We start from the raw sequence: 20,064 nt of genomic DNA on the forward strand, positions 1-20,064 counted from the left end.
AGACACTTAAAAATTACGAAATATATCATGTGATTGTGATCTGTAGAATAATACAGTAGAGTCTATAGTTTTAACAGGTCCTAACACTTTAAAAGAACGACTGGATGTTTGCTATAAACTGCACTTGTAGTTCATTTAAGGGCCCTTCCACACTGCATGCACTTCAAATCACATTTTTGAAGCACATGCATTTTGCTAATTGCAAGGACACCGTGATTAACGTGCTAAGCCATTTTTACCCCCATCAGGAATCACAGCCACACCTGCTGATTGCACCCCTAATTGCAACAAAACACTCACAAACTAGTGAAAAATGTTTCTTGGAATTATCTACAAATGTGCACAATAGTAACCTTTGTAGATAATTCAGAGTCAAGCCCACGTTGTCGCGCGCAGTATGCTGCTGACAACGTGGGCTTGATTGACAGCGGCGCTTCACGCAAGCGCAGTAAGGACAACCTCGAGGTCGTCCTCTGCACCGTGAGGGGAGCCTGGGATGGCAGCTGCGTATGGAGCGCTCACCGTGGGACAGACAGCTGCGAGGGGCTGGAGAAAGCCCCAGGTAAGTGAATCAGATTTGTTAATAAAGAGGAACTTCAGCCTAAACAAACATACTGTCATTAAGTTACATTAGTTATGTTAATTAAAATAGATAGGTAATATAATCTCTTACCCACCCTGTTTTAAAAGAACAGGCAAATATTTGTGATTTCATGAGGGCAGCCATCTTTTTGGTTGAAAGGAGGTGACAGGGAGCATGAGACGCAGTTCCAACTGTCCTGTGTCCTGATCACCCCTCCCAGTTGCTAGGCAACGTGAATAACAACATAGGAAATCCCATCATGCTTTGCACAGCATCAGAGAAAACGTTTTCTTTGATGGGGCGGAGCTTAGCTTTTGTAAAGCTAAAAATAAGGCTTATGTAAGAAAAACCAAGTTCTGATGCTGTGAAACTGTTAAAGAAACACCAAGCCTTTTCAGTGCTGCTCAGTAGATTTTTAGTCTGGAGGTTCACTTTAAGTTTGCGGATGATTCCTTTAACGTGAACTTAAGGTGAAAGGGATATGGAAGCTGCAATATTTATTTTCTTTTAAGCAATACCATTTGCCTGGCTGCCCTGCTGATCCTCTGCCTCTAATACTTTCAGCCATAGACCCTGAACAAGCATGCATAAGGTTACTGCATGCTTGTTTCTGGTGTTATTCGGACACTACTTCAGCCAAATTGACCAGAAGGACTGCTAGCCAACTAGTGTTGTTTAAAAGCAAATGAATATGGCAGCCTCCATATCCCTCTGACCTCAGGTTCACTTGAAGGGATGTAGTACATTTTTTTCGTATTGATTTATGAGTTTCATCTCACAGAAAAAAAAATAGATGACAACTAATGTAAACCATTTTCTTTAGAAGATGACATGCATAATTTCATTATGTTATGTGTTACTGTACAGTAGTTTGGACAATAAGTGAAATAAGACTTTTTTTGTTTATTTTATTTATTTTTTGTTAGCACATAGCTAAATTCTTCTGGCAGTTTTCTTGCCTTTTCTGGTGACAATTTAAATGGGGGTATCCAATAATGTTCTTGCAGGAGATGCTGATATTAAGATTGATTTCTGTGGGCTGTTAAAGATCGAAGCAAATCACCAAAGAATGACAATTGTCCAATCCATTTAACCTCTCAGTCAGAGTGCTAAAGCAAGCTAAATTCAGCCTAAACCCTGGAAAGTGATCAAACATTATAATACAGTTACGTATTTTCACTCTAAATCCAATTAACATTTCTAACAGTTCTTATATTAAAATGACTAAACACAAACAGCCTCCAAGATTGCTATGTAATTTTGTCACAGACTATTACGCTTATTAAGTCACAGATTTTGTCATTTGCTCACTTAAATAGCTAATTAGAATTATATTGTTCAAGCTATTAATTTAACTTCTCTTCAACAGTTCTGTAATCTTGCAAGTAATAAGTGAAGTGTTAACAGGGTGCTTCATAACTCATAAGTATGCTTTATGAATATTTCAATCACAGAGTGACAGGGCTCAATGACATTGTCGGGTCCAAAGTTTCACACTTTCATAAAACAAAATCTCTTGACCTCAGTCAGTAAACTTTATTGCACAAAATTTTAAGATTATATATATATATATATATATATATATATATATATATATATATATATATACACACCGTATATACTCGAGTGTAAGCCAAATTCTTGGGACCAAAAAAGTGGTCCCAAAGTGGGGGTCTTTGCCTTATACTCGAATCACCTTTGTTGCTGACCCCCGCCCCCCCTCCCCCCTGGAAGGCTGCATGTCCCCTCGGCACATACAGAGTACTCTCTGCTATGTACCGTGGTTGTATAAAAGGAATGGCCGTTAGATTACAGTTCTGTTCTCCGCCAGACTAGAGCAGGATTTGATGCATACACGCTGTGTTCCTCCCAAATGTCCCTCGGCATAAGCACAGCACTTTCTGGTTCCTTTAGTTACCGGTCCCAGCAGCAATGTTTTCCCTCTTGCTTGTAAGTCCCAGTCTCTCGTCACTATGATCACTGCAGATGAGTCACTGCGAGAGACTGCAACTTACAAGCTAGAGAGGAAACGGCCAAAACCGGTAAGCAAGGAAACAGCAAAGCGCTGTGCTGTGCAGCAAAAGGGGAGAGATACCGGCACCAGCTAGGTTGCAAATGCTAATTTATTTCATCCCATCCAGTGACAGACACCATAAATCAGGCAACAGGTCTAACAGCCGTTTCGCAAGCTGGCAATGCTTGCTTCCTCAGAGACCAACCAATGCCTAGTGACAACATACATACATACATAACAGTAATGCAGATAATCAGATGAAAAGAGGGAGGGACTCACCCACGCCGTTTCCGGCTTGTTGCCGAGTGGTTGCCAGATCAGCATCGCCGCTCCGAGCCCCCAGCGCACACCGCAAGCTAAACCCGCCGCTTTCGGGGTAAGCAGGAGATTTCCTCCAATCGCGTCACGGTTCTAAAATCCCGTGACGTCACCAGATCTCGCATGCTTTCCACCGGGGGTATCAACAGGCTGGGCTCTGTGTCTCATGCTGGTCTGTTTCCATAGCAGCGTAACGCAGCCGGCTGGGTCATCCCATCCTCCTAGAGTAAACAGAGAAAAGAGACAAAGAGAATATTTAAAACTTTATTGATGAGCCTTAAAGTGCCTGATACATTGAACTTATTATACACACTCTTGTACCAGCCTATTTCAGAGAGATACATAATTCTACTGTACTACGACATATTAACAAAAAGGGAGGGGTTAACACACTTAGTGAGTGCTGTGCTTATCCCGGGGGACACTCGGGAGGAACACAGAGTATATGCGTCACATCCTGCTCTGGTCTGGCGAGAGGCGGCATGCGGTAATCTAATGGCCATTCCTTTTATACAGCCACGGTACAGAGCAGAGAGTGCTCTGTACGTGCTGAGGGGACATGCAGCCATTGAGAGGGAACAGCTACAAAGGTGACATTTAGCGGCACACGGCCGGTAAGAAAAGACACCACACAGTGCTGTGCTAATTACTGATGCACTGTAATAGGACTGAGGCAGCTACCGGCTTCCCCAACCTCTTCCTTTGCTTTCTAACTCCGCACCCCATGATTTAATAATCATTTTATAACTATCGGTGTCCTGAATCCATAGTATTCCTACAGTATAGATAATCAAGAAGCCATACAGTCTCTGCAGTGGAGCAGAATTACAAAAGGATTCAAACTAATATTAATTAGGGGCCAGTTTGTGGTTCATTTATTATAATTATCCTTAAAAGGGTTTATCCTTAAAAGGTAACCAACTGCAAAAGGAGGCATACGGCCATCTAAAGGACATTAATCTGCAGCCATGTGCCCAATAAAGAGCAGAGAGCAATCTGTATATGGTTCTGCTGCTACATGTAAGCCTATCAAGCAGATTGCTGTTTTTTTTAGTATTAGCAGTAAGGGGTTTATACCTTATACTTGAGTCAATGATTTTTTTCTCATTTTTTAAGTAAACGTGTGTGTGTGTTGGGGGGGGGGGGGGGGGGAGGGGGGATTGGTCGGCTTATACTTGAGTATATATGGTATAATATATATATATATACATATACATACATATATATACATACATATACACACATATATACATATACACAAATTTTATATATATATATATATATACATATACACAGTATATATATATATATATATGTATATATATATATATATATATATATATATATATATATATTCATATATATATATATATATATATATATTCTGCCCTGCTTCCTGTTACCTGAATCCAGGCCGAGCAGGTCCCTTAACTAGTTACTGCACCGTTAGTACGGATATCGGTGAATGGGAACAGTTTCCATTCACCATTCTAAGTGCCAGTGTCAGTGATCTATACACTATTGTCTGGCCCTTAATAGTACATGTATAAGTGTGGGGAGTGTGGTGGTTGTTATAACAACGTATAGACAAAGCACCAGAGGGGTGGCGCATCTGACGTATGTCCATACAAACCAGTCTGGTAAGCCTCATCAGAGGTGTGGCCATTAAGCACAGATGCCTCCTACTCAGTGGGCATCTGTGTTTCCATAGTAACACGGGTGCTGAGCGCCGACCAGAAGTGAGGTAGGCGGAAGTGATGTCACCCGCCGCCTCCGTTACACGGAAGACATAACGATGTATCCGATGGGGATGCAGTATACAGCTGCTGGGGTTACAAGTGTTCACCATATGATAATAAAGGTGAGACTATATCCCTATCCCGCACTATGGATGACGGTATAATGTCTGTGGGCCAATCCTCTGGTTGGGGAGCAGGACTGAACATCTAGTCGGCCATATTTAAACGCTGTGCAAACAGTGTTATCCAGCTCTGACTTGGGCTATTGGCAGTGTTTAGGGGGACACTCTGTCTGTGTACAGTGGTGGGGGGAATCTATGTATATATTGTAAATATGTTTGTCTGCACTTATTATCACCTCCTGATGAAGCCATAAGGGTGAAACCGGTCGAGAGTTAGGCTGCACTGTATATAATATGAGCACCTCTTAAGTATCGCTGTTCCTGTTTGAGGACCCCCTATCTTTCCACTGTCCTGTATCTAAGGGCCTAGAGAGTGGGCACTGACACAGCTATATACTGTGCATACGTTACTCTAGATTCTGCTGGCCATACGACTGTTGTCAGGTCTGATTATCTGTGGGGGAACTATTTGGGGATAGCCACACCACGCTCATTTGCAAATTCATGAGCATTGGGGGATGGGCAAAGACCCCCCTTTATAGCTCTTTTTTAACCCAGTTTTGACCGACCCAGTGGTGGACAGTGTAACTGTTTGCAATGCATTATGGTACAGTGACAACTCTATAGAGTGTAAACCTGTACAGATATTGGTTTTTAATATTGAATAAAATTACCCTTTTATTGCTTTTATACATGTACTATTAAGGGCCCATCTTTAATTAGACAATAGTGTATATATCAATTTCCCTGGTACTTCTTCGGAAAGTGTATATAAGTGTCAGTGATCGCTAGTGTTGGGCGAACATCTAGATGTTCGGGTTCGGGCCGAACAGGCCGAACATGGCCGCGATGTTCGGGTGTTCGACCCGAACTCCGAACATAATGGAAGTCAATGGGGACCCGAACTTTTGTGGTTTGTAAAGCCTCCTTACATGCTACATACCCCAAATTTACAGGGTATGTGCACCTTGGGAGTGGGTACAAGAGGAAAAAAAAATTTAGCAAAAAGAGCTTATAGTTTTTGAGAAAATCGATTTTAAAGTTTCAAAGGGAAAACTGTCTTTTAAATGCGGGAAATGTCTGTTTTCTTTGCACAGGTAACATGCTTTTTGTCGGCATGCAGTCATAAATGTAATACATATAAGAGGTTCCAGGAAAAGGGACCGGTAATGCTAACCCAGCAGCAGCACACGTGATGGAACAGGAGGAGGGTGGCGCAGGAGGAGAAGGCCACGCTTTGAGACACAACAACCCAGGCCTTGCATGAGGACAAGAAGCGTGCGGATAGCATGCTTTGTACCACCATGCAGTCATAAATGTAATAAAGATAAGTGGTTCAATAAACAGGGACCACGCGGCAACGCTAACCCAGCAGCAGCACACGTGATGGAACAGGAGGAGGCGCAGGAGGAGAAGGCCACGCTTTGTGAGACACAACAACCCAGGCCTTGCATGAGGACAAAAAGCGTGCGGATAGCATGCTTTGTACCGCCATGTAGTCATAAATGTAATAAAGATAAGAGGTTCAATAAACAGGGACCACGCGGCAACGCTAACCCAGCAGCAGCAGCAGCAGCAGCACACGTGATGGAACAGGAGGAGGCGCAGGAGGAGAAGGCCACGCTTTGTGAGACACAACAACCCAGGCCTTGCATGAGGACAAAAAGCGTGCGGATAGCATGCTTTGTACCGCCATGTAGTCATAAATGTAATAAAGATAAGAGGTTCCATAAACAGGGACCGGCAACGGTAACCCAGCAGCAGCAGCAGCAGCAGCAGCACACGTGATGGAACAGGAGGAGGCGCAGGAGGAGAAGGCCACGCTTTGTGAGACACAACAACCCAGGCCTTGCATGAGGACAAAAAGCGTGCGGATAGCATGCTTTGTACCGCCATGTAGTCATAAATGTAATAAAGATAAGAGGTTCCATAAACAGGGACCGGCAACGGTAACCCAGCAGCAGCAGCAGCAGCAGCAGCAGCAGCACACGTGATGGAACAGGAGGAGGCGCAGGAGGAGAAGGCCACGCTTTGTGAGACACAACAACCCAGGCCTTGCATGAGGACAAAAAGCGTGCGGATATAGCAGCAATGCTTTTTGCCGCCATGCAGTCATAAATGTAATACAGATGAGAGGTTCAATAAACAGGGACCGGAAACGCTAAACCATCCCAGATGTTCATCGGTCATGTTACTTGGTTGGGGTCCAGGAGTGTTGCGTAGTCGTTTCCAATCCAGGATTGATTCATTTTAATTTGAGTCAGACGGTCTGCATTTTCTGTGGAGAGGCGGATACGCCGATCTGTGATGATGCCTCCGGCAGCACTGAAACAGCGTTCCGACATAACGCTGGCTGCCGGGCAAGCCAGCACCTCTATTGCGTACATTGCCAGTTCGTGCCAGGTGTCTAGCTTCATGCCCGGTTTCAGGTCCAGCGGTGCCAGCCACAAATCCGTCTGTTCCTTTATTCCCCTCCAAATTTCCTCCCCTGTGTGCTGCTTATCCCCAAGGCAGATCAGCTTCAGCAACGCTTGCTGACGCATGCCAACAGCTGTGCTGCACTGCTTCCACGATCCTACTGCTGCTGGTGCTGGGTTAGCATTTCCGGATGAGGTACAGCTTTGAGATGCGTTGGAGGAGAAGGAGTCAGAGAGGTAGGTGCTGCTGTTGTTATCCAGCTGTTTGCGGCGTGGGCAACACCCGCGCCGTAGCAGGTGAGGAATCGCTGCCAGGCTCCACAAGGTTCACCCAGTGCGCGGTAAGGGAGATGTATCGACCCTGGCCGAACGCACTCGTCCAGGTGTCAGTGGTGAGGTGAACCTTGCAGGCAACGGCATTCTTCAAGCTTCGGGTTATTTAGCTGACCACGTGCTCATGCAACTCAGGCACTGCAGAGCGCGCAAAGTGGTAGCGGCTGGGAACAACGTAACGTGGGATGGCCACTGACATCATGCCCTTGAAGCTGTTTGTCTCCACCACTCGATATGGCAGCATTTCGCAGGCCAGAAGCTTGGCTATGCTGGCTGGCTGTTACTGCCACGGCCCGGGGGTCATTTGCTGGCAATTTCCTCTTGTGCTCAAACATCTCAGAGACAGACAACTCAACCGTAGCGCTGCACACCGAAGGGCTGTTGGTTGTTGTGTTTGATGCACACTGGGAGACCTCAAGAGCACTAGTCCGGAAAGTGACAGTGTCAGCATCGTCTGATGTTTGTGAATGTTGTGAACCACGCAATGGCTGGGCTACTGCTGCTGCTGAGGCGGGTCTGGTGGTGAGTCTGGTGAACCCAAGGGAGGCAGTGTTGCTGGTGGTACCCTGTCCTGCCGCGTTTGCCCACAGAGTGGGATGTTTGGATAGAATGTGGCGGCTCATGCTGGTGGTGGAGAGGTTGTTAATACTTTTCCCCCTGCTCAGGCGGGTCTTGCACACCTTGCAAATCGCCATGGTAACATCCTCAGTGCAGTCTTCAAAGAAAGCCCAGACTTTAACTGGCTGAGGACTCGGACCTCGTGCGTGATGTGCTGGTGCTGCTTAACCCACTGCTGGACGCTTGAGAGGTCATCCAAGTAATTATCTGGTCCTGTTCTTTTGGATCTGTGAGGGTTGTTGTCCTGGACAACATGGGCAGTATTGAGTGGGTTTTCTTGGGTGCTCCCCTGTGGCCTGTACGTGAACCGTCAGGGGAAACACCTCTTCCCTTGCCCCTCCCTCTTTCACCGGATTTCTTCCTCATTTCACTTATCCTTAAAGTACACGCTGACTGGCAGCAGTACAGTGGCAGTACAGAAATGCTATACAGTGGTGGGTGAGCGGTGTACCACTATTGTCAGCAGTGACACAGAGCACAATGCTATACAGTGGCGGGTGAGCGGTGTACTACTGTTCCCAGCAGACACAGAGTGGAAGTAAACACAATGCTATATAGTGTGGCTGAGCCGTGTACACAGAGTGGCATTAAACACAATGCTATATAGTCTGCTATATAGTCACCCCGAACAGGGTGATGTTCTGCAGAACCCGAACAGTGGCAAACACTGTTCGCCCAACACTACTGGGAGGGAACGCAGATTTTAGTACCTAAACACACGATACAACATGTTTTCCGGGGTCGGACTCTGAGGCACATACAGATGGTCCCGATCATCATCCTCATCATACAACTCTTCTCCTGAGTCTGACCCACCCACCACCTCTGCCACCCCAACATCCCCAGACACAGACCCCTCATCGTCCTCAACATTAACTTGGGATGCTGGCCTGAGCCAGACCTCCTCCTCCACATCAGGCCCCATCATCTCCTCAATGGCAGCCCTCATTAATCGCTCTGGCGACGGACTGATGGACACAACGTTCTCCTCCGGGGAGGGCTGCTGCTGACCACTGGCTGCTGGGGTGGATGTTATAGCTTGCGTGGGGCGTTGGCTGTTGCTGTTGTTGGGAGTGCTGCTCACAGCGGAGGTCTCTGGGGAACTCATGTTGAGCTCATATAGTGGTTGACGGTGAGTGGAGTATTACTGATCCCAGCAATATACACACTGACTGGCAGAGTACGCAATGCTATATAGTGTGGCTGAGCGGTGTACACAGAGTGGCAGTAAACACAATGCTATATAGTCTGGCTGAGCGAGCGGTGTACTACTGTTCCCAGCAGAATCAGAGTGGCAGTAAACAATGGTATATAGTCTGGCTGAGCGGTGTACACAGAGTGTCAGTAAACAATGGTATATAGTCTGGCTGAGCGAGCGGTGTACTACTGTTCCCAGCAGAATCAGAGTGGCAGTAAACAATGGTATATAGTCTGGCTGAGCGGTGTACACAGAGTGTCAGTAAACAATGGTATATAGTCTGGCTGAGCGGTGTACACACAATGCTATATAGTCTGCTATATAGTGTCAGTAAACAATGGTATATAGTCTGGCTGAGCGAGCGGTGTACTACTGTTCCCAGCAGAATCAGAGTGGCAGTAAACAATGGTATATAGTCTGGCTGAGCGGTGTACACAGAGTGTCAGTAAACAATGGTATATAGTCTGGCTGAGCGAGCGGTGTACTACTGTTCCCAGCAGAATCAGAGTGGCAGTAAACAATGGTATATAGTCTGGCTGAGCGGTGTACACAGAGTGTCAGTAAACAATGGTATATAGTCTGGCTGAGCGGTGTACACACAATGCTATATAGTCTGCTATATAGTGTCAGTAAACAATGGTATATAGTCTGGCTGAGCGAGCGGTGTACTACTGTTCCCAGCAGAATCAGAGTGGCAGTAAACAATGGTATATAGTCTGGCTGAGCGGTGTACACAGAGTTTCAGTAAACAATGGTATATAGTCTGGCTGAGCGGTGTACACAGAGTGTCAGTAAACAATGGTATATAGTCTGGCTGAGCGGTGTACACAGAGTGGCAGTAAACACAATGCTATATAGTCTGGCTGAGCGAGCGGTGTACTACTGTTCCCAGCAGAATCAGAGTGGCAGTAAACAATGGTATATAGTCTGGCTGAGCGGTGTACACAGAGTGTCAGTAAACAATGGTATATAGTCTGGCTGAGCGGTGTACACAGAGTGTCAGTAAACAATGGTATATAGTCTGGCTGAGCGGTGTACACAGAGTGGCAGTAAACACAATGCTATATACTCTGGCTGAGCGAGCGGTGTACTACTGTTCCCAGCAGACACAGAACAGTGAACAGAATGCTATATAGTGTGGCTGAGCGAGCGGTGTACCACTATTCCCAGCAGACACAGAACAGTGAACAGAATGCTATATAGTGTGGCTGAGCGGGCGGTGTACCACTATTCCCAGCAGACACAGAACAGTGAACAGAATGCTATATAGTGTGGATGAGCGAGCGGTGTACCACTATTCCCAGCAGACACAGAACAGTAAACAGAATGCTATATAGTGTGGCTGAGCGAGCGGTGTACCACTATTCCCAGCAGACACAGAACAGTGAACAGAATGCTATATAGTGTGGCTGAGCGAGCGGTGTACCACTATTCCCAGCAGACACAGAACAGTGCACAGAATGCTATATAGTGTGGCTGAGCGAGCGGTGTACCACTATTCCCAGCAGACACAGAACAGTAAACAGAATGCTATATAGTGTGGCTGAGCGAGCGGTGTACCACTATTCCCAGCAGACACAGAACAGTAAACAGAATGCTATATAGTGTGGCTGAGCGAGCGGTGTACCACTATTCCAAGCAGACACAGAACAGTGAACAGAATGCTATATAGTGTGGCTGAGCGAGCGGTGTACCACTATTCCCAGCAGACACAGAGTGGCAGTAAACAGAATGCTATATAGTGTGGCTGAGCGAGGTACACAGAGTGGCAGTAAACAGAATGCTATATAGTGTGGCTGAGCAAGCGGTGTACTACTATTCCCAGCAGACACAGAGTGGCAGTAAACAGAATGCTATATAGTGTGGCTGAGCGAGGTACACAGAGTGGCAGTAAACAGAATGCTATATAGTGTGGCTGAGCAAGCGGTGTACTACTGTTCCCAGCAGTGACACAATGACAGGGGGGACCCTGGCTAGCGTGGCTGGAGCGCGAACTACCCTGCCTGCCTACCCAAAGCTAAACCCACAGACAAATGGCGGAGATATGACGTGGTTCGGGTATTTATTTACCCGAACCACGTGACCGTTCGGCCAATCAGAGCGCGTTCGGGTCCGAACCACGTGACCCGTTCGGCCAATCACAGCGCTAGCCGAACGTTCGGGGAACGTTCGGCCATGCGCTCTTAGTTCGGCCATATGGCCGAACGGTTTGGCCGAGCACCGTCAGGTGTTCGGCCGAACTCGAACATCACCCGAACAGGGTGATGTTCTGCAGAACCCGAACAGTGGCGAACACTGTTCGCCCAACACTAGTGATCGCCAGATGTCTGCGTTCATTGCAATAATGAAAGTAGCACATACACGGGTTACTTCCTCTATGTACTGTTCAGTACACAAAGGAATAAATGTAGGGTTACTAGTGGCTAAAAAGTAAAGTACACCCTAAAACATTACATTACACACTAATACATACATTTCACATTAAAATTAACCCGTCACCTCCCACACTCTCCCATAGTTACCAAAGCAAAATATTTGCATGTATTAAAAAAAATGACATTTAAAAAAATACATAAATAGTTACCTTAGGGACTGAACTCAGGGGTGTAACAATAGAAGATGCAGCCCCTGCACCCTGGGGGCCCACTCAGGGCCATTTTGGGGGGCACAAGGGGGTCACAGCATGAGGAGAGAGCATAGCCGCACATCGGTGGAGGGGGGGGGCGGTCCCCACCTCACCTTGGGCTCTCCCCTCAGTGTGCTCCCCTCCTGCAATTAACAGTGGGAGCACGGCGGGCAGGAAAGAACACATACATCCATGCATTCCACGTGCAGGAAGTTCCACTCTAAGTTTCTGACGCTTCTTCCTGTTTAAACCACCGTTGCTGCCACTGATAATTGCAGAAGGGGAGTACGTTGAGGGGAGAGCCTAAGGTGAGGGAGGTGGGGGGACTGTCCTCCTACCCGCCTATGTGCAACCATGCTCTCTCCTGATGCTGCGACCCCTCCTGTTCCCCAAAAACGGTCCTAAGCGTGCCATGGAGGGGGGGTTTGCAGGGGGCCCCAGTGATTTCTAGTTACACCTCGACTGAACTTTTTTAAAATGTATGTTGTGTATATTGTGTATGTGTTGTGTTGGGTATAATACTGTTATTTTTGCAAATATGGGCTTGTAATTAGTGATGGATGCAAAACATAAAAATATACCTTTATTTCCAAATATAATATTGTCGCCATGCATTGCACTTGGGAAATATTTTAAAATGTTGAAATAACTGGGACAAATGGATAAATATGTTGTATTGGTTGTACCCACAGTAGAACGTTTTATTTTAAAACTATAATGGCCGAAAACTGAGTGAATTTTTTTTTCTTATTCCCATTAAAATGCATTTAGAATAAAATAATTCTTAGCAAAATGTACCACCCAAAGAAAGCAAATTGGTGGGGAAAAACAAGATATAGATCATTTTGTTGTGATAAGTAGTAATAAAGTTATTAGCGAATGAAAGAGGAGCACTGAAAGGGGAAAATTGCTTGGGTCCTTAACCACTTAAGGACTGCAGTCATAAAACCCCTTAAGGACCAGAGCCTTTTTTTCCATTCGGACCACTGCAGCTTTCACGGTTTATTGCTCAGTCATACAACCTACCACCTAAATGAATTCTACCTCCTTTTCTTGTCACTAATACAGCTTTCTTTCGGTGCTATTTGATTGCTGCTGCGAGTTTTAGTTTTTATTATATTCATCAAAAAAGACATGAATTTTGTCAAAAAAATGACTTTTTTAACTTTCTGTGCTGACAGTTTTCAAATAAAGTAAAATTTCCTATACATTTGAGCGCGAAAGTTATTCTGCTACATGTCTTTGATAAAAAAAAACCCATTCAGTGTATATTTATTGGATTGGGTAAAAGTTATAGCGTTTACAAACTATGGTGCAAAAAGTGAATTTTCCCATTTTCAAGCATCTCTGACTTTTCTGCGCACCTGTCAGGTTTCATGAGGGGCTAAAATTCCAGGATAGTACAAATACCCCCCAAATGACCCCATTTTGGAAAGAAGACATCCCAAAGTATTCAGTGAGAGGCATGGTGAGTTCATAGAAGATTTTATTTTTTGTCACAAGTTAGCGGAAAATGACACTTTGTAACAAAAAAAAAAAAAAAAAAAAGTTTCCATTTCTTCTAACTTGCGACAAAAAAAAATGAAATCTGCCACGGACTCACTATGCTCCTCTCTGAATACCTTGAAGTGTCTACTTTCCAAAATGGGGTCATTTGTGGGGTGTGTTCACTGTCCTGGCATTTTGGGGGGTGCCTAATTGTAAGCACCCCTGTAAAGCCTAAAGATGCTCATTGGACTTTGGGCCCCTTAGCGCAGTTAGGCTGCAAAAAAGTGCCACACATGTGGTATTGCCGTACTCAGGAGAAGTAGTATAATGTGTTTTGGGGTGTATTTTTACACATACCCATGCTGGGTGGGAGAAATATCTCCGTAAATGACAATTGTTTTCTTTTTTTAACACACAATTGTCAATTTATAGAGATATTTCTCCCACTCAGCATGGGTATGTGGAAAAATACACCCCAAAACACATTATACTACTTCTCCTGAGTACGGCGATACCACATGTGTGGCACTTTTTTGCACCCTAACTGCGCTAAGGGGCCCAAAGTCCAATGAGTACCTTTAGGATTTCACAGGTCATTTTGAGAAATTTCGTTTCAAGACTGCTCCTCACGGTTTAGGGCCCCTAAAATGCCAGGACAGTATAGGAATCCCACAAATTACCCCATTTTAGAAGGAAGACACCCCAAGGTATTCCATTAGGAGGATGGTGAGTTCATAGAAGATTTTTTTTTTTTGTCACAAGTTAGCGGAAATTGATTTTAATTGTTTATTTTCACAAAGTGTCATTTTCTGCTAACTTGTGACAAAAATAAAATCTTCTATGAACTCACCATACTCCTAACGGAATACCTTGGGGTGTCTTCTTTCTAAAATGGGGTCATTTGTGGGGTTCCTATACTGCCCTGGCATTTTAGGGGCCCTAAACCGTGAGGAGTAGTCTTGAAACCAAATGTCGCAAAATGACCTGTGAAATCCTAAAGGTACTCATTGGACTTTGGGCCCCTTAGCGCACTTAGGGTGCAAGAAAGTGCCACACATGTGGTACCGCCGTACTCAGGAGAAGTAGTATAATGTGTTTTGGGGTGTATTTTTACACATACAGATGCTAGGTGGGAGAAATATCTCTGTAAATGACAATTATTTGATTTTTTTTACACACAATTGTCCATTTACAGAGAGATTTCTCCCGCCCAGCATGGGTATGTATAAAAATACACCTCAAAACACATTATACTACTTCTTCTGAGTACGGCGATACCACATGTGTGACACTTTTTTGCAACCTAGGTGCGCTAAGGGGCCTAACGTCCTATTCACAGGTCATTTTGAGGCATTTGGATTCTAGACTACTCCTCACGGTTTAGGGCCCCTAAAATGCCAGGGCAGTATAGGAACCCCACAAGTGACCCCATTTTAGAATGAAGACACCCCAAGGTATTCCGTTAGGGGTATGGTGAGTTCATAGAAGATTTTTTTTTTGTCACAAGTTAGCGGAAAATGACACTTTGTGAAAAAAAAAACAATACATATCAATTTCCGCTAACTTGTGACAAAAAATAAAATCTTCTATGAACTCACCATACTCCTAACGGAATACCTTGGGGTGTCTTCTTTCTAGAATGGGGTCATTTGTGGGGTTCCAATACTGCCCTGGCATTTTAGGGGCCCTAAACCGTGAGTAGTCGTCTTGAACCCAAATGTCTCAAAATGACCTGTGAAATCCTAAAGGTACTCATTGGACTTTGGGCCCCTTAGCACAGTTAGGCTGCAAAAAAGTGTCACACATGTGGTATCGCCGTACTCAGAAGAAGTAGTATAATGTGTTTTGTGGTGTATTTTTACATATAACCATGCTGGGTGGGAGAAATATCTCTGTAAATGACACATTTTTGATTTTTTTTACACACAATTGTCCATTTACAGAGAGATTTCTCCCACCCAGCATGGGTATGTGTAAAAATACACCACAAAACACATTATACTACTTCTCCTGAGTATGGCGATACTACATGTGTGACACTTTTTTGCAGCCTAGGTGCGCTAAGGGGCCCAACGTCCTATTCACAGGTCATTTTGAGGCATTTGTTTTCTAGACTACTCCCCACGGTTTAGGACCCCTAAAATGCCAGGGCAGTATAGGAACCCCACAAGTGACCCCATTTTAGAAAGACGACACCCCAAGGTATTCCGTTAGGGGTATGGTGAGTTCATAGAAGATTTTATTTTTTGTCACAAGTTAGTGAAAAATGACACTTTGTGAAAAAAACAATAAAAATCCAATTTCCGCTAACTTGTGACAAAAAATAAAATCTTCTATGAACTCATCATACACCTAACAGAATACCTTGGGGTGTCTTCTTTCTAAAATGGGGTCACTTGTGGGGTTCCTATACTGCCCTGGCATTTTACGGGCCCAAAACTGTGAGTAGTCTGGAAACCAAATTTCTCAAAATGACTGTTCAGGGGTATAAGCATCTGCAAATTTTGATGACAGGTGGTCTATGAGAGGGCAAATTTTGTGGAAACGGTCATAAGCAGGGTGGCCTCTTAGATGACAGGATGTATTGGGCCTGATCTGATGGATAGGAGTGCTAGGGGGGTGACAGGAGGTGATTGATGGGTGTCTCAGGGGGCGGTTAGAGGGGAAAATAGATGCAATCAATGCACTGGGGAGGTGATCGGAAGGGGGTCTGAGGGGGATCTGAGGGTTTGGCCGAGTGATCAGGAGCCCACACGGGGCAAATTAGGGCCTGATCTGATGGGTAGGTGTGCTAGGGGGTGACAGGAGGTGATTTATGGGTGTCTCAAGGTGTGATTAGAGGGGGGAAATAGATGCAAGCAATGCACTAGCGAGGTGATCAGGGCTGGGGTCTGAGGGCGTTCTGAGGTGTGGGCGGGTGATTGGGTGCCCGCAAGGGGCAGATTAGGGTCTAATCTGATGGGTAACAGTGACAGGTGGTGATAGGGGGTGATTGATGGGTAATTAGTGGGTGTTTAGAGGAGAGAAGAGATGTAAACGATGGATTTGGGAGGTGATCTGATGTCGGATCTGCGGGCGATCTATTGGTGTGGGTGGGTGATCAGATTGCCCGCAAGGGGCAGGTTAGGGGCTGATTGATGGGTGGCAGTGACAGGGGGTGATTGATGGGTGGCAGTGACAGGGGGTGATTGACAGGTGATCAGTGGGTTATTACAGGGAAGAACGGATGTAAATAATGCACTGGCGAATCGATAAGGGGGGGGGGGGGTTGAGGGCAATCTGAGTGTGTGGGCGGGCGATTGGGTGCCCGCAAGGGTCTAATCTGATGGGTAACAGTGACAGGTGGTGATAGGGGGTGATTGATGGGTAATTAGTGGGTGTTTAGAGGAGAGAATAGATGTAAACGATGGATTTGGGAGGTGATCTGATGTCGGATCTGCGGGCGATCTATTGGTGTGGGTGGGTGATCAGATTGCCCGCAAGGGGCAGGTTAGGGGCTGATTGATGGGTGGCAGTGACAGGGGGTGATTGATGGGTGGCAGTGACAGGGGGTGATTGACAGGTGATCAGTGGGTTATTACAGGGAAGAACGGATGTAAATAATGCACTGGCGAATCGATAAGGGGGGGGGGTTGAGGGCAATCTGAGTGTGTGGGCGGGCGATTGGGTGCCCGCAAGGGTCTAATCTGATGGGTAACAGTGACAGGTGGTGATAGGGGGTGATTGATGGGTAATTAGTGGGTGTTTAGAGGAGAGAATAGATGTAAACGATGGATTTGGGAGGTGATCTGATGTCGGATCTGCGGGCGATCTATTGGTGTGGGTGGGTGATCAGATTGCCCGCAAGGGGCAGGTTAGGGGCTGATTGATGGGTGGCAGTGACAGGGGGTGATTGATGGGTGGCAGTGACAGGGGGTGATTGACAGGTGATCAGTGGGTTATTACAGGGAAGAACGGATGTAAATAATGCACTGGCGAATCGATAAGGGGGGGGGGGGTTGAGGGCAATCTGAGTGTGTGGGCGGGCGATTGGGTGCCCGCAAGGGTCTAATCTGATGGGTAACAGTGACAGGTGGTGATAGGGGGTGATTGATGGGTGATTGATGGGTAATTAGTGGGTGTTTAGAGGAGAGAATAGATGTAAACGATGGATTTGGGAGGTGATCTGATGTCGGATCTGCGGGCGATCTATTGGTGTGGGTGGGTGATCAGATTGCCCGCAAGGGGCAGGTTAGGGGCTGATTGATGGGTGGCAGTGACAGGGGGTGATTGACGGGTGATTGACAGGTGATTGACAGGTGATTGACAGGTGATTGACAGTTGATCAGGGGGGATAGATGCATACAGTACGCAGGGGGGGGGAGGGTCTGGGGGGGTCTGGGGAGAATCTGAGGGGTGGGGGGGTGATCAGGAGGGAGCAGGGGGCAGTTTAGGGACTAAAAAAAAAAATAGCGTTGACAGATAGTGACAGGGAGTGATTGATGGGTGATTAGGGGGGTGATTGTGTGCAAATGGTGGTCTGGGGGGTGGGCAGGGGGGGGTCTGAGGGGTACTGTGGGCGATCAGGGGGCAGGGGGGGGCAGATCAGTGTGTTTGGGTGCAGACTAGGGTGGCTGCAGCCTGCCCTGGTGGTCCCTCGGACACTGGGACCACCAGGGCAGGAGGCAGCCTGTATAATACACTTTGTATACATTACAAAGTGTATTATACACTTTGTAGCGGCGATCGCGGGGTTAACAACCCGCCGGCGCTTCCGATTGGCCGGCGGGTTGACGTCGCGGGTGGGCGGAGCCTATTGCCGGTGGATGCGCGCGCATCCCAGCGCGCGATCCCCGGCCAGAGAGTGCCCCAGGACCTGACGCCAATCTGCGTTACGTGGTCCTGGGGCTGCCACTTTGCCGCCGCCAATATGAAGTAGGCGGTCGGCAAGTGGTTAAGGGGAAATAACCCTTAGTGGTAAACTAGTTAATACAGTGCTCAAAGAAGTCATAACATACACTGAACTACGATCACTGTAACTCTTGTATAAGACTTGCTGTATCAGAAGGGTCAAAAACATTATCAAGGACAATACTGTCCCTGGAAACACCAAAATGAGAAAGTTACTGTTTTTGAAGTATGTTATCGTTTTCGAAGCTTGCAATGTTATAGTTTTTGTCATATTATTTTGTTTCTATGTACAGATTTTATGTTATCAAAAAATAGTTTCTATGTGTGCTACAGAGAGAGTGGTTAGTGTTGGGCACCACCAGGGGGAGTAGTTAGGGTTAGGCACCACCAGGGCGGCGGTTAGTTTTAGGTAACACTGGGGGGTGGTTAGGGTTAGGCACTACCGGGGGAGTAGTTAGTTTTAGGCACTACCAGGGGAGGGTTCTGTGTGCGAATAGGGTTGGGTTAAGCTGTATTGTTGAATTACGTAATGATTTTTAACGTTAATAGCTTTTCATTATTATTTCCCGTCTGTTTTTATAACAGTATTTCTCGTTAACCAAGTTTGTGTTTCAAATTTTTATTGAAAGTTTTGAACAAGAACATTAGACAAGAGGGGAAATAACAAACAGAGCTTATATAGCACAAACATAGGGTGACCATGTATGATAAAGCAGTTCCATAACCTTAATAAAACAGGAAATGTGTGGGTGGTAAGAGAGCCTCTGAACAAGGGTGCATTGTGTCAACCAGGCTGGGATGGGTGCGGGAGCCTAGCTTTGATTTGTGAGTCACCCAGAGTACCTAGGAGGGGGGGGGAGACATACTGCACAGGGGATAACATATGAGGGGTCTGTCTGGACCAGCAGGCCCGGTGAGGGTTGGGGAAGGGGAGTAGGGTCTATGGAAGGATAAATGTACCTCAGAGGATTAAACCAGCTATCTGGGGTATGCTATGGTAAGTGGAGGGTGTAGGAACTGGCCTGGAGGGGGAGGGGGGAAGAAAGGGAAGGCCGGTTGTAAAGGGAAGCCTAGAAAGTTAGCTCAAGGCAGCGAGCAAAACCTCTGCTATTCAAAACGTGGAGAGGGGCGGGGGTAGGAGTATGGTAGAAGAGAAGAGAGAAGGAAAAAGTAAAACAGAGGTAGTTATCGTTAACCAAGTTTGACAACAATGTTTATCGTTATCAGATTTCGTTATCCACTGGAACCATTTTGTTATCCAGCCGAGCCCTTTTTTCATGGCGCCCTTTTTTCATGCACGAGTTTAAATATTTGAAATACCTGGCATACTTGTATAATTCTTCTATTTCTACCTGAGTTACGATCATTATGTTCAGGGCCGGCCTTAGGTTTCACAGCGCCCTGAGCGAAACCTGATTTTTGTGACTCCCCCCTTCATCCTCTTCGCGCACACACATGCCCATATGCAATTCACCTTTTCTCCTGAGTTACCTCCTAGGACAGTGGTTCCCAACCTTTTTGAAGTTGTGACACATCACGGCAAATGCTCAGATCTCTGTGACACGTCACATACTGTATATATAATAGAAAAAACACTATTAATAACCATGAATGGATGGAAAGAGTGCAATACCCTGAGTATATTTAAAAATGAAGGCTAAAACCTTTTAAGAATATTAATAAAAACAATCAGTGGGACAGTTAGCCGCCCCTCCATT

General features: G+C 45.9%; 1 long non-coding RNA gene across 1 annotated transcript in view; it reads right to left on the minus strand.

The window, feature by feature from the left end:
* Positions 1-1,551: 1,551 nt before the first annotated feature.
* Positions 1,552-20,064, minus strand: part of LOC137528337 (uncharacterized) — an 85,690-nt gene continuing 67,177 nt past the window's right edge. The window contains exons 2-3 of the long non-coding RNA XR_011023368.1: positions 2,877-3,136; positions 1,552-1,720 (exon numbers count right to left, since the gene is read on the minus strand). This is a non-coding gene — a long non-coding RNA (uncharacterized lncRNA). The remainder of the gene's footprint in view (positions 1,721-2,876; positions 3,137-20,064) is intronic.

This window comes from Hyperolius riggenbachi, chromosome 8 (assembly GCF_040937935.1).
Source record: "Hyperolius riggenbachi isolate aHypRig1 chromosome 8, aHypRig1.pri, whole genome shotgun sequence".
Taxonomy (NCBI): Eukaryota; Metazoa; Chordata; class Amphibia; order Anura; family Hyperoliidae; genus Hyperolius; species Hyperolius riggenbachi.